At 41.6% G+C, this 12,989-nt stretch overlaps 1 protein-coding gene across 1 annotated transcript in view; it reads right to left on the bottom strand.

Annotated features, from left to right (window-relative positions):
• GLCE (glucuronic acid epimerase) overlaps window positions 1-8,734 on the bottom strand; it is a 144,395-nt gene extending 135,661 nt beyond the window's left edge. The window contains exon 1 of the mRNA XM_019647321.1: window positions 8,538-8,734. The gene's annotated coding sequence lies outside the window, so the exon portion shown is untranslated. The remainder of the gene's footprint in view (window positions 1-8,537) is intronic.
• Window positions 8,735-12,989: the final 4,255 nt, after the last annotated feature.

Genomic DNA, 12,989 nt, shown 5'->3' with positions numbered 1-12,989 from the left:
CGGCCGCTCACTGTGGCTGCTGGCCGCTCACGCTGGCTGCTGGCTACACACGGTAGCCCATGGCAACCCACTGCAGCAGGGGCTATAGCCTACGCAGACGCAGGGGACTCACAGCAGCCCAGCTCCAGGTTGAGCTGCTGTTCAGCATCTTAGCTGTAGAGGGCAGTGTCACTGACCCTCATATGGGGGATCTGAACCGGGGCCCTCTGGCGTCCCAAGTCAGCTCTTAACCATCGCACCACTCGGCCAGCCCCCAACTAGTTTATTTTTAAATCAATACAATAAAAAAGAAAACCTTTTTCTATAAGAAGACTATCATATGGTAAAATATGGACAAAATTTAAACTCCATCAAATAGAATTAATAACGTATTATGTGTTAAATTATAATACTTATTAGGATAAATAACATCTCTGGAAGGAACTGATTAAACGTATAATATCTAAATTAATAAATATAACCAAACTTTTCCTTTAAACAGATTGAGTCTGCTAATGGGAGAAATGATACTTATTAATGAATGGGTCAATTATCATTTCTCAGATATTAACTAATCTGTAGTTTCAAATGTAGATAGAGTTTACCCCCCAAATTATTTCCAGCACTAGTTGCACACTCATAAATCACAAATCTCAGGAAGTCACTATTATGCTTAGCACCCTTCACTGGATTACCACCGCTTTAAATCCAAATTCCTTACATTGATTATAAGATCCCTCATGATATGGTCCTGCTTTTACTCCCTATTCCTTCCTTCTCATTTGCTTCCTATGCTCTAGCCTAGTGGTTTGCAAAATGTGATCCTTGAACCAGCAACATCTCCATCACCTGTGAACATGTTGGAATTCCAAATTCATGAACCCCACTCCTACCAGGAGATTCATATGCACATAGTTTGAAATCCATGACTCTAGCCTTCCTGAATTGCCTGAGAATCCCAAATCTGGCCTGCTCTCTCTCTGCAAATTCAGGTCCCTACCTACAGTGCTCTTTTACCACCCCATTCCCTATGGGGTTTCCCACCCACCTTGTTTCTTACACCTTGTTTCATCTTTCAAGTCTTAGCTTAGAAATCACTTCAAAATGAAATTGAAAACTTTTCTGAATGAGAAAAATACTCTCAAGATTTCTTCTATTATTGTAGGAGGTCTCATTTGCATTCTTCACCATAAAGCCACTTCTAACATGACTTAAGGTCATCAAATAAAGCCTTTTTTTCACATATCCCCAAACATACATTAGTAACACATGAAAGGAATCAAAAACAGATTCATAGTTTTTCTACCCATTAATTTCAAACTGTATAGACTAGCGGGAACTATATAATGTATGGTAAAACCAAACTGTCAGAAAGAAATGACTTTTACTGTTGAAAAAATATATGAAAAGAGCCAACCAGGTCTGAAATTCATATCTTGAAATTAATTAATTTGAATTTTCTCTTTTCTGCACATATGTCTCCCATCTTCTGGAGGAGGGAGAGCAAGTAACAAAGAATATGGTCTTTAAAAAAGGCAAAGCAACAGGAAAGAGAAAAGTATAGGGACTGGAAAAAGTTAAGTACTACATGTTAGATATAAGAAAAAAAGCATGAACCAGACACTGTTCTTCAATATTTTTAGTAAATTTGAGATACTCTCACAGTACATGATTAGTTAGTAATTTATCTTTGGTCATTTAATGATCATCTAGCATGTGCTAAGAACCAGTGAGATTAAGAATTATCTGTGTGTGTATCTATGCATCTATCTATCTATCTATCTATCTATCTATCTATCCATCTATCTATCCATCCATCTATAGATGAGGTCAATTCCTAGATAGTTAGCCAAGAAATGAATCCTTATGTCCACCAAAAGATAAGTACAAAATTGTTCATAGTAGCTTCCTAAGAGCTAAAAACTGGAAATGGCCCAAATATCTATCAACAGAACAGAAAAATATATACTCATAAAATGGAATACTACACAATGATGAAAAAGAATGAACTACTGCTAACTCTAAAAACATGGATGACTCTCACAGACCTAATGTTGAACAAAGGAAACCAGATATTTAAAAAATTATTTGATTCCATTTACATGAAGTTCAGGAATAAGCAGAATTAATCTATTGTGCTGGAGGTCAGAACAGTGGTTACCTGTGGGAAGTAATGACTAGGAGAGAGCGTGAGAAAGGCTTCTAAGGTCCTAGAAGTGTTCTGTATCTTGATCTGGTTGGTGAGTACATGTTTACATATATAGAATTCATGGAGTTGTTTATGATTTCTGTACTTTACTGGAAGGGAGGGAAGGAAACAGGGGGGGAAAGAAGGAAAGAAAAGGGAGAACGTTAGATCAAATGATCTTCACATTCCTGCTCTATCACATTCCTGCTCTAAAATTCAATTTCATATTCATTCAACAAAAATTTTAGCACCTACTTTGTAATAGGTACTGCTCTGGGTGCTGGGAATATAGCATTGAACAAAATGGGTAGAAATCCCCGCCCTCATAGATCTTAAATTATACTAGGGGTAGAAAGACAAAAAATGTATAAAGCATCTTGTATAGCAAAACACACACAAAAAGAAACAAAGCAGGGAAGAGGAATGGGAAGAGTATGTGTGAAAGGGATATTGTAATTTTAAACAAGGTAGTCAGTAAAGGCCTCATAGAAGGAGTGATATTAATACCTGAAGGAAGTAGACAGGGAGACATATGGATATCTGGAAAAACATGTTATCATTTTAGGCCTTCTGAAACAGCAAGGAGGCCACTGGCTGAAGGGAAGTTGAGCAAGGGTAAAGTTAAAAAAAAAACACACAAAAAACAGTGAGAAGTTCTTTTCCCCAGTTTTTTCCTTTTATACCACTCCAACTCTTCATTTAAGGACTAACTTAAGACAAACCTTTTCTACATAAAAACTTCTATAACCAGTAGCCCAGTCCACACTTATCTAATCTTCTCAGCTCCTAGAGCTGTATCATTCATGGCATCTTTATACACTACCATGTAATTAAATATATACTGCCTTCCACTCCCAAACAAACCAAGCCTCTTCAGGGCAGTGACTAGATTTTATGCTTTTTTGTATTCCTAGTAGTTGGCCTACGGTTGGCATTTAAATGGTTACTGGTAAGGCTGATGCTAATAACAACTTCATCAGGCATTAAAAATTAGTCAAATATGGATAAATATTTTTAAATAAAAAGAGGAAGGAAGGAAACTAAGACTAGGGAACTAGTTGAATAAAGGCACTGAGGCATCTCCATGTGTCATGATCCAAAGTCAGGATTTTCTCTGAGCCATGACCTTAAGATTCTGAGATCCTGAACATCACTTTTTCTAAAAGCCTCTCTAGGCTTTTTTTTTTTTTTGTGGGGGGCAGAGGGGGGTCTGGCATCTGGTATTCCTTTCAAATCATGGTTTTATAACATCAATGTTCACAACTAGCCTAACAAAGAAACTCTTCACTAATTAATTGTGTGCTCTTGAGCAAGTCATTCAACTTCTCATATGTCAGTTCCCTCATATGTATGCTACATGAGGGAATTAGACTAAACGGTCTCTAAAGTCCAATCTCAAATTCTCTACTTTATCTTTTTTGAAAAAAATGAATGGATAGACCTTACAACCTACTTCTTCAATTTATAAAATGAGTCAAGTATCTATTAATAATTTAAAATAAGCAGTCATAGGGCCGGCTCAGTGGCTCAGTTGGTTAAGAGCTCGCTCAAAGGTTTGAGCTCTGAGCAACAGCGGTTCGAGTCCGGCCCAAGCTGAGCTGCCGCTGAGCTGCGAACAGGTGGCAAGATGGCTCAGCTAAAAAAATAAATAAATAAACAAATAAATAAATAAATAAAAATAAGCATTCATATTCAGAAAACAGTGTAGTATTTTGAAAAATCATAGAATTGGGAGTAAGATAGACCTGGATCTATTCATAGCCTGCTTCTTAGTAGATAATGACCCTAAGTTATTAAATGTTCAGGATTTGTTTTGAAAATTAAAGGCAATGTATGTAAAGCAATTATTACGCCCACACATGGGCAACAGTCATTTCTCATATAGAAAGTAGCCAAGGTAAAATATCTACCAAATCACTGATGCCCAAGATCTGAAATACCCAAACTAATTCAAAACTCTCTTGGCAATTTTAGATATAGGGATTAGTGGTTGCCTCAAAATTTTGCAAGACTTTTCTGCAACTTTAACAAAGTAACCCTTAACTCCTAGAGTTTGGGAGTCTCGTTTCTTAAATATGAGGATAAGAACTACAGATCTAATGTCAGTTTGAGGTTATTGAGGCAAGAAAATAAGATAATTTAGAAAGACCAAAATTTTTGAAAAATAGGACAAGAATGAGATTTGGGCTTAATTCGTCTCAGATATTGTAAAGACATGATTGTAGCATTGAGAGTTCAAACATGTAATGAGAGCCAACAGTGTAAAATAAGTGATAGAGATTCAAAAAGTAATAAGACAAATATAAACCTGCCTTTGACTAGAGGAGACAGATATAAATATTATAATTACAGCATACTAAGAAACAAGACATAGAGAGTGAACAAGCCGGTGGGGTGGGAAGAGCGGGGAGCAGGGGACAGAAGACTTAAAGAGCTAATAGTACTACTTAAGTTGTATCTTGAAAAATCAGTAGCCTTTGTCAGCAAGACAGAAGAAAAACATCCTAAGCAGAAGGGGGGAATACATGAAAAGGCTCCAAATCAGGAAACAGTATGGCTCTTTCAGTGAATGTTTGAGGTTTACGGTGGAAGAAAGGCAAGAGATAAGCCAGATGATGAAGAGCCTTGTAACGATAAATTGTTAGGACTAAATGCTGTACGTAAAAAAGAAGTATGGGTTTTAAGAAATAAGCATTGAACAGATTTTCACTTTAGAAAACTCACCTTGGCAGTAGTATAAAAGATGGATTAAAGGGGCTCAACCACTAGAGAGCTCATTCTACAATCAGAGTTAAATAAGGCCATTACATTGTCATATAGATATTCTACTATAGAACCAGGGATCAGAATAAAAATAACAATGCTTTAACAGATAAAGCTAAATTATCAAAAGGAAATCATTTACCTTCATGAATGTATATTCTGGAATTAAGAACTTCCTATATATCTTAAAAAGTAAGAGGCTTCTGAAATTAAGTATGATATAGAAAAATTATATGGAACTAGTTATATCCTGAGAACTAGCTACTCTTACGATATCTATCCCTTTTTGTACATATAATACTGTAGCTCTGCAACATAAAAATCAATGCAATAGAATCCTTGGAATTGGGAGTTTATGTTGATTATTGACAGGGACCTCTCTTGCTTTAATTTTATGTATATGGAAACAGGCCCTAAGAGACTAAGGAATTACCTTAAGGTCATATATAGTTAGTTGCACAGTGAAGACTGGAATTCATATCTCAAGAGTTCCTTTCTAGAAACTGCTTTAGTATATCATATTTATGGTTCTAGAATTTTGAATGATAATCCAAAAGACACTGTGGTATTGTCACTTTCATCAGTGTAATAATGAACCATAAAACTATTTTTATGTTTCATATGCCTCACAAGAAAAACATATCTATCAGATGTGCATGTGTGTGACAAAAAGAAATCTCTTTATGAAGTCTGTGCCATAATAAGAACACCTCCTACTCTGCCATAAAAACACACCCTATTTTTCTCTAGGGAGTCTAAAAATTTACTTTCTTGAAGTCAGGAAACAATTAAATTGGGAAGAAGAAAAGCCTAAGATTAATTTATCTTTATATAATTAAATTTCCAACATCTTTAACATGTTTTAACATTTTACTCAGGTCTCAGTCTTTTTCTTATTTTGTTGTGCTCCCCCCACGCCTATAATTTTTAGATCCTTGAAATTTATTTTTTTCCTTCACTAGTAACACAAGCAGAAGTGGCAACACTGACAAAAAGCATGATAAATACATTTCACAGCCACCAAGATGTTTTAATTTTTAGATTTCTCTAAATTTACACTTAACTAATGTCTGCTTGTTGTAATAGATTCCAATAATATAAAAGTATAAAGTTAATAGCTGTCTTCCATGCCTCTGCAATTTTCTATTGAAGAATCCCCCAAACACTGATAAGTTTGATGTGTGTCCTTACATACTTTTTTATGCTTATACAACAAAAGGTGCTAATCCTCAAAGAGTAAATATACATTTAACACCCAAACTCTACTGATAATTTAGTCTTTAATAATTCAGAAGGTAGATCATTATCTTCCTTGGTTTCTTGTTATCACAAGAGACATCGATTACATTATCATTCAGGGGTTATAAAATAAAAAGTATGAGCTAACCCCAAGTATGGTGTTTATTTCTTCCTTATCAGCATCTCAATTATTTTATGTATTTATTTATTTGTTGTCTTTTTTTCTCTCCATGTAGGTGATATGAGAGCTGGAATGTACCTCCAGTGCTTGACACCTCACAGATAATCAAATACTTATTAACGGATCTGTATGTTTATTTGGAAATTAGAAAAGCTGCTTTTAAAAAAAAGTTATTGAAATCTGCTTAATTTATCATTTGTCATCCAAAAGTACATTTTGTTTGTTTGTTTTTAGCTGTAGTTCCAAACAAATATCTGCTCAACTGATCAGTTTTTATAGCTATCAAATCAGGTATTTTGGTTTGAATTACAACAAAAACAAAAACAAAAAACCCTAAGCTCTCCAAAGAGTTAACTAATGCTATGTAGGATTCCTTTGCTTTTTTAAATGACTGCAAGATTCAAGGATTAAGTACATTATCCCTAATCTTTCTGGTTCTAAAATCAAAAGAAATAGACTAAGGCAGGCAAAATTCTTTGCTTTGGCATACTCAAATTTGTCTGTTTACCTAAAATTACAGAATATTATGAGTACAGGCTCCACTGCCTACCACATCAGACTTCATTTACAGGCCTCTATGATAAAGCAGCTATCTAACCAGAACAACTGTCAGGCAAATGCAGACTTTCTGACTTACAGATTTTTTAAAAAGCACATTCACATATATACAGGTCATCTTATTTGAATTCCACCTAAGTCTGGGCTAGTTACCAAGAATTCTGCAATAAATTTTAAGACTAACTGTACCTTTATAATAAAACTGTTAAGCAAGATTCTCTAAAAGAGCTCTGTTAGTCATCCTTACAGGTCTCAAATGACACTTGCAGAGTTCTAGCTTTGGGACTTCAAATTCCAATATGTTAGTTACTTGGATGTGATCCCTCTCCACAAATGCCTTTCAAGGGACAGAGAAAAGCCAGAACACACTCCCCAGTATCATTTGACTCTGCCTAACATTCAGAAAGACTTTAGTACAGATCTAATAATGCAGTATCAGCATAGCAGACTACCTAGCGGAGAGAAGTCAAAACCACACAGTCTTCCCCAACCTTAGCGGCTTCCACGATCAACCTGAGGACACCCGCCTCCTGAAGAACCTACAGTCTACATACCCATCTAAGGAGGTGCCACTCTCGCTCCCAGAGCAGAGAGACCAGCACGCCCCCATGGGAATCCTGGGGCGGAGAAAAGAAAACTGCAGAACAAACCCACTATTTCTCCAACTAGGCAACAACACGGATCAACCTTCCAATTAAGTACTGAGTATCTCTCATCTAGAGGGAAAGAGACCTGTTCCAGGATGCTGACCAGCCACAGGCTGAGTACTGGACCGGCTCAGGATGCCACTAAAACGCCCTCCCGCTCGGAGCCGACCCAGCGCCTGCTGAGCCGCGCCCTCCATTCAAGATCACCCGGGGACCCTCTAACTCGCCCTGTCGCCCCCGAAAAGACTGGAGATCATGCCAAGTTACCGCCCCCCTCTGGGCAAAGCAAAACCCCCAGTAAAGACACTGGTCTCCGCGGTACACCCTTCCGCCCCCAGCTGCCCACCAAGGCAGCCCGGCCCTAGCAGGACGCATACACATCGCCCTCTAGCCCGGAGACCCCGACACACAGACCCTTCTCTCCGGAACCCAAATATACTGCTTCTTCGTCCCAGGAATGAGAAACAGATGCCTACTCCCGCTCAAAAGATTCCCCCCCCCCAGTCCCCAACGATCTGCCCCTTCTGAGACCTAAGATCTTGCTAAACTGAATCTTCTGACCCCAAAGCCCCAAGGACCCCGATAAAGGGTCCCCTTGTCCCGGAACCCCGCTACACCACCTCAAGGAACCTCAGGACTGATAAATCTCCCTCGATCCCGAAGCCCAGGCACCCACTACGCCACCACCCACCCCCACCCCAAGCCAGAAGAGACCTAGGAACCCCAAGAAACCGCCTCCTCACCCCAAGGAGCCCAGGTACCCACTACACCGCCCTTGGGCGCCTGCACCCGATCCCGCCACACCGCCTCCTCGCTCCTCGCACTCCTGAACCCGGCCAAGCCTGGAGCCCACCAGGCAGCGCCGCGCTGCCCCGGGAGCCGCCCCCGGAGCCGCCCCCGTCGGGAGCCCGCCTGCCCCGGCTGCTCACGGTCCCCGCTCCCCGACCGCTCCTCCGCGGAGACGCTCTCCGGGCTTCCTTACCTGGGCAGCGTCGGAGGGCGAGCTGACTGGGGAGCCCTGAGGAAGAGAAGGGGGCGGCAGATAAGGGGCGGGCCAGGCCTGCGGCTGCCGCAGCTCCAGTCTCTCCGCGAGGAAGCGCTTGTGTGAGGAGAGCCCTCCCGCTCTGCGAGCAGCCAGGAGACTCAGCCACAGCCGTGCCCACCGCTCTTCCCGCGAGATCCCAGCCACGGCGAGGGGCGGGGCCACGGCGAGGGGCGGTAGCGACGGCTCGAGTGACAGCCCCGAGAGCCTGTTGGCGGCGCCGCAGGAGGCAGGACTCCGAGCCTATTACGACCAATTGTAAAACAGGAAAGGTGATTGGCCTCGCCATCCGCTTCTTTTCCTCCCCCGCCCGTCATCAATAAACAGGGGGCGAAGGTAGGTAGCAGTGACCTTCCGTAGTCAGAGGCAGTGGACTTTCACGGCAAGGTAGCTTGGATAGTGAGGCTTGGCTTGTATCTGGACCTGCCCAGTCTCCGCAGATACACCTGGTTTAGGGAAGAAGCCGGTCTTCATACCTGTGTAGACAGATGCGCTGTTACCCTTAGTTACAGCCTAGTATGAAGTGCGTAGAAGGCTCGCATCTTCCTGGTTGAAAGCGTACTCTCCTTGATTACCTAGATCTAAACTACCTTTCCCCTATCTCTGCCTTTCTTCCCTCTCCACTTCGAACAAGGTACCATTGTTGAGATGTTCGTGTTTATCAAACCCCATCTCGAGAACATCTAGTCTGACAAAGGACCATCTTCTGATTCGTGCATTTATTTCTACTTAAAGTCTTCTAGAAAAGTAAGAAGTAATCCTCACGTGAGTCACCAATATAGCATATTTTAAAATTACACGAAAAGTTCGTATCTCTGTAGACCCCAGTGGTCTGGCACACGCAGGACATTGAATAAATGTGAAAGGAATGAATGAAGAATGGGATATTTAAATATATGAAATCTGGACCTGCCCCAGAAAATTCAGGCTCTCCTAGCCTTTCCTCTGCAATGACAGCCACTGTCTTCACTCTTAAATCCAGTATCTTCATTATTATGCCTCTCCTGTACTGTAGCCTTCATTCATTATCCCCTCCTCGTCCCCTTACCTACAGCAGCAAGAATTGCCCCTGTGCACTGGATCTCAGCCATTACCAGAGCCAGATTATATTTAATCAACTATCTTCCCTTTCCCCATTATCAATTTCCGCCTCTAATCTTACTCTCTTTTCTCCCCCTCAAAACTCAGCCTGCCCCATCTTTTGAACAGAAACAAACCACCCGACCCCATCCACCCTCTCAATCTACTCTATCTCCTTTCTTCTCAGAATCATACTTCTTGAGAAATATTAAAGTGTATTTGCTGTTTCTACTTTCTCATCTCTACTTTTCCCACTACAATGTTGTTTTCACCCACACAATCTGCTGTTCTCTCAATGGTCACAAAAGACCTTTTTCCTAATGGACAAATGTTCTATTTGGGGGCATCTTTCCCATTGACCTCTCTGGCTTTTGACAATGCTGACCATCCCCTTTGGTGCCTGCCTAACCACATTTTCTCCTGATTTTCTAGCTACTCTTCCGACTTTTTTTTTTCTCCTTTCCTGGTTTGAAAACTATTGCATATTGATGTCCCCTTATCTTATAGCCACACTTTTTGTGTAATAAGAAAAATGACTACACACAGTTGTACACTTTGAGTGCCAATAAGTGGCTCAGACAAAAGCTATTAGAAGAGTCCAGAGGGAGGAGGCATGACTATGAGGCTGGGTCTTAAAACAGTACCTGGGCTCATCCAAATGTAGGCAGAAACAGAGGCCTTTCAGAGAAAAATAGTGTGAACCTGAGAAAAGGATGTGGGCGGAATCTGGCTATGGGTAGGTCAGTTTGGTGAATGGAAGATCCCTGCAGAAGAGCAGTGGGAGGTAAGATTAGAGAGAAGCCAATAGTAAAAGGCCTGAAAACCCAGGGCAAGCTGATTTAAATTTGCTTCTGTATTAAATGGGGAATCAGCACCAACCATAACATTTGTAGGGCTCACAAAAAGGCTACACGTGGAGGACCACATATCAAATGTCTAAATATGTAAAAGTTATAAAACAAGCCAACAATCTGTGAAATTTAAAAAATTGGAAGACCAGGTTTGCACTTAGAATTCTGGGCCTTTTCAGAGTTCCCCATTGGAACAGGGAGAGTTGGTCCCCACACACAGAGCAGTCTTCCCCCTTTGCTTCCCACAGACAGTCCAGCCCCACACTGCAAGGTACTCCACACAACCTGAGCACTCCAGTCCACATGTCCAAACTTTATTCCCACTTCTCCTTCTACAAAACTGTCATTTCTTGGCCACTCCACGGGTCTAGGAGTAATACCTCAGGATCTAGGGAAGAGACACATATGGGCCTTGGATGCAGGTTCAGGGTCAGGGAGGGAATTCTGGCTTCTGGGTAACTGCAACCAGGACTGAAGGGGTAAAGTCAGCTCCGGGCAGGCACATTCCTTTGGCTTGATGGACTCCTGCTCAGTACATAGGAGTGCAGCTGGACAAGGGCCAGAGCAGAGCCCCTAAAGGGCAGGCCCCTCCCACCTGCATTTATAGGTGGTAGCAGTAGAGCCACTGAGTTTCTTCAGTAGGGTAATGATATATGTAGTCAATCTGTTTACTGAAGTATACATCTGTGTGTTTTCCATGTTTCCCACCTCCTGTGCTCTTGCACTGGTATCTTAATGGCAGTAAGTTACTGGAAGGAAACTTTATTCTTCACCCTACTTTGTCCTTATGTGGCATCTTCTCTCCATTGCCTGGTTTCATAAATTATAGCATTCTATGATTCCCTTATTAGTGTACCAGAAACCCAGGTGTCTCTAAATGTGAGAAAAAAGAAGTTATGAAGTGCTCTTAGCCTGGACTAAAGCTTAGAACACTAACATTTGACTTCTAAATTAAGATGCTTTGGAAGTAGAAGCTCTTGAAGAGGCCCTATGTGAAGGGTACACAGGCAGGATGAGTACTGAAAAGGCAGCAAGCCACCACAGACGGGGGCACCCCTCTCACCATCTGTCTTTATGGCACGAAGCTTCACTCTGTGGCCTGACAGTCACGCTCTGTTCTCGCAACCTCTCCATCTGGTACAAAGTGCTCCCTTCCTCATGTTGTGTGCTAAGAGTCAGAACTACCATGGTTTCTGTTTTCAAGATTCAAGCCTAGAATTCTGCCCACAGATCCTGCCCATCTCTCAGTGGTGCTGCAGATGATTTCAGCAGGAGGCTTTGGCGCTTGCTTGATCCTGAGACTGGATTCTGCTCATAGCCTCATTCTCACCATCTGGCTGGTCTTTGCCAACCAGGAGCAGAGCAAAACCAGATAACTTCTCACACCAGTCTTACCATCTGCTGCCTATATCTGACCTATTAGTCCAGGTGGGTACAACTAAACACACCTGTGTTCAGCACCCATCCTTACTGCTGTCTCACTCTCTGCACATGCCTTGGGAAGAGCTACCTTCTGGCTACTGCATACTCACAAGGGGACACAGAAGACAGCATTATTTGAAAAGCTTAAAGAAGAAATCTGACTCTCTCAGACCCAACTTCCACTCCATCCTTTTAGAGTTTTGGGGGAGCACCTATTTAGTTAGGTTGGAAGGCTGAAATGCTGTATGAATTACCCCAAGATTGAGGGAGCAATAAATTTTCTGACCACAAAACCTCTGACTTTGGTTTGTTTTTTGCAGGTACCCAGTAACAAAGGGGGGGACATCAAGAGAGTTGTAGAGGTTTAAAATATGTCCACAAATTCTTTGATATACTTCTCTTCAAGAGGGGAGCTTAATTCCCCTCCCCCTGAGTATGGGCTAGACTAGTGACTCGTTTCTAACAAAGAGAATATGGCAGAAGTGCCAGTGTGTGACTTCTGAGATTTGGTTGTAAGAGGCATCACGGCTTCTTCCTTGGTCTCGCTCTTTGATCACTCATTCTGGAGGAAACCAGCTGCTGTCATACAGATACTCAAGCAGAGACCCACATGGCAAGAAACTTAGACCTCCAGCCAATAGTGGTGGGGGTGAGCCACTTTGGAAAGCCCAGTCTGGCTCCAGGTAAGCCTTCAGATGACTGTAGTCCCAGGGCCAACACCTTTATATAACATCATGAGAGGCCCTCAGCCCAAACCTTCCAGCTTAGCCTCTCCCAGATACCACCCAAAAACGATATGAGACATGTCTATTATTTTAAAACACTTCATTTTGGCTCCATTTGTTATGCAGCCCTAGCTAGCTAATACAAGGGTCTTGAGATTAATTCAATCTACTCCTACTCCCGGACAGAAATCTAAAAACTCACACCCTACTAGTCATCAGGCACTAATACTACCTAAAGAGCAAAGAACAATGGATTTGTCACCATATATTGCTACATCTAAAAGTCAAGTGGTGCTGCACCAAAAGAAAGTGGG

This window comes from Hipposideros armiger, unplaced genomic scaffold, assembly GCF_001890085.2.
Source record: "Hipposideros armiger isolate ML-2016 unplaced genomic scaffold, ASM189008v1 scaffold_110, whole genome shotgun sequence".
Lineage (NCBI taxonomy): Eukaryota > Metazoa > Chordata > Mammalia > Chiroptera > Hipposideridae > Hipposideros > Hipposideros armiger.
This window is presented reverse-complemented; position numbering and strand designations above follow the sequence as displayed.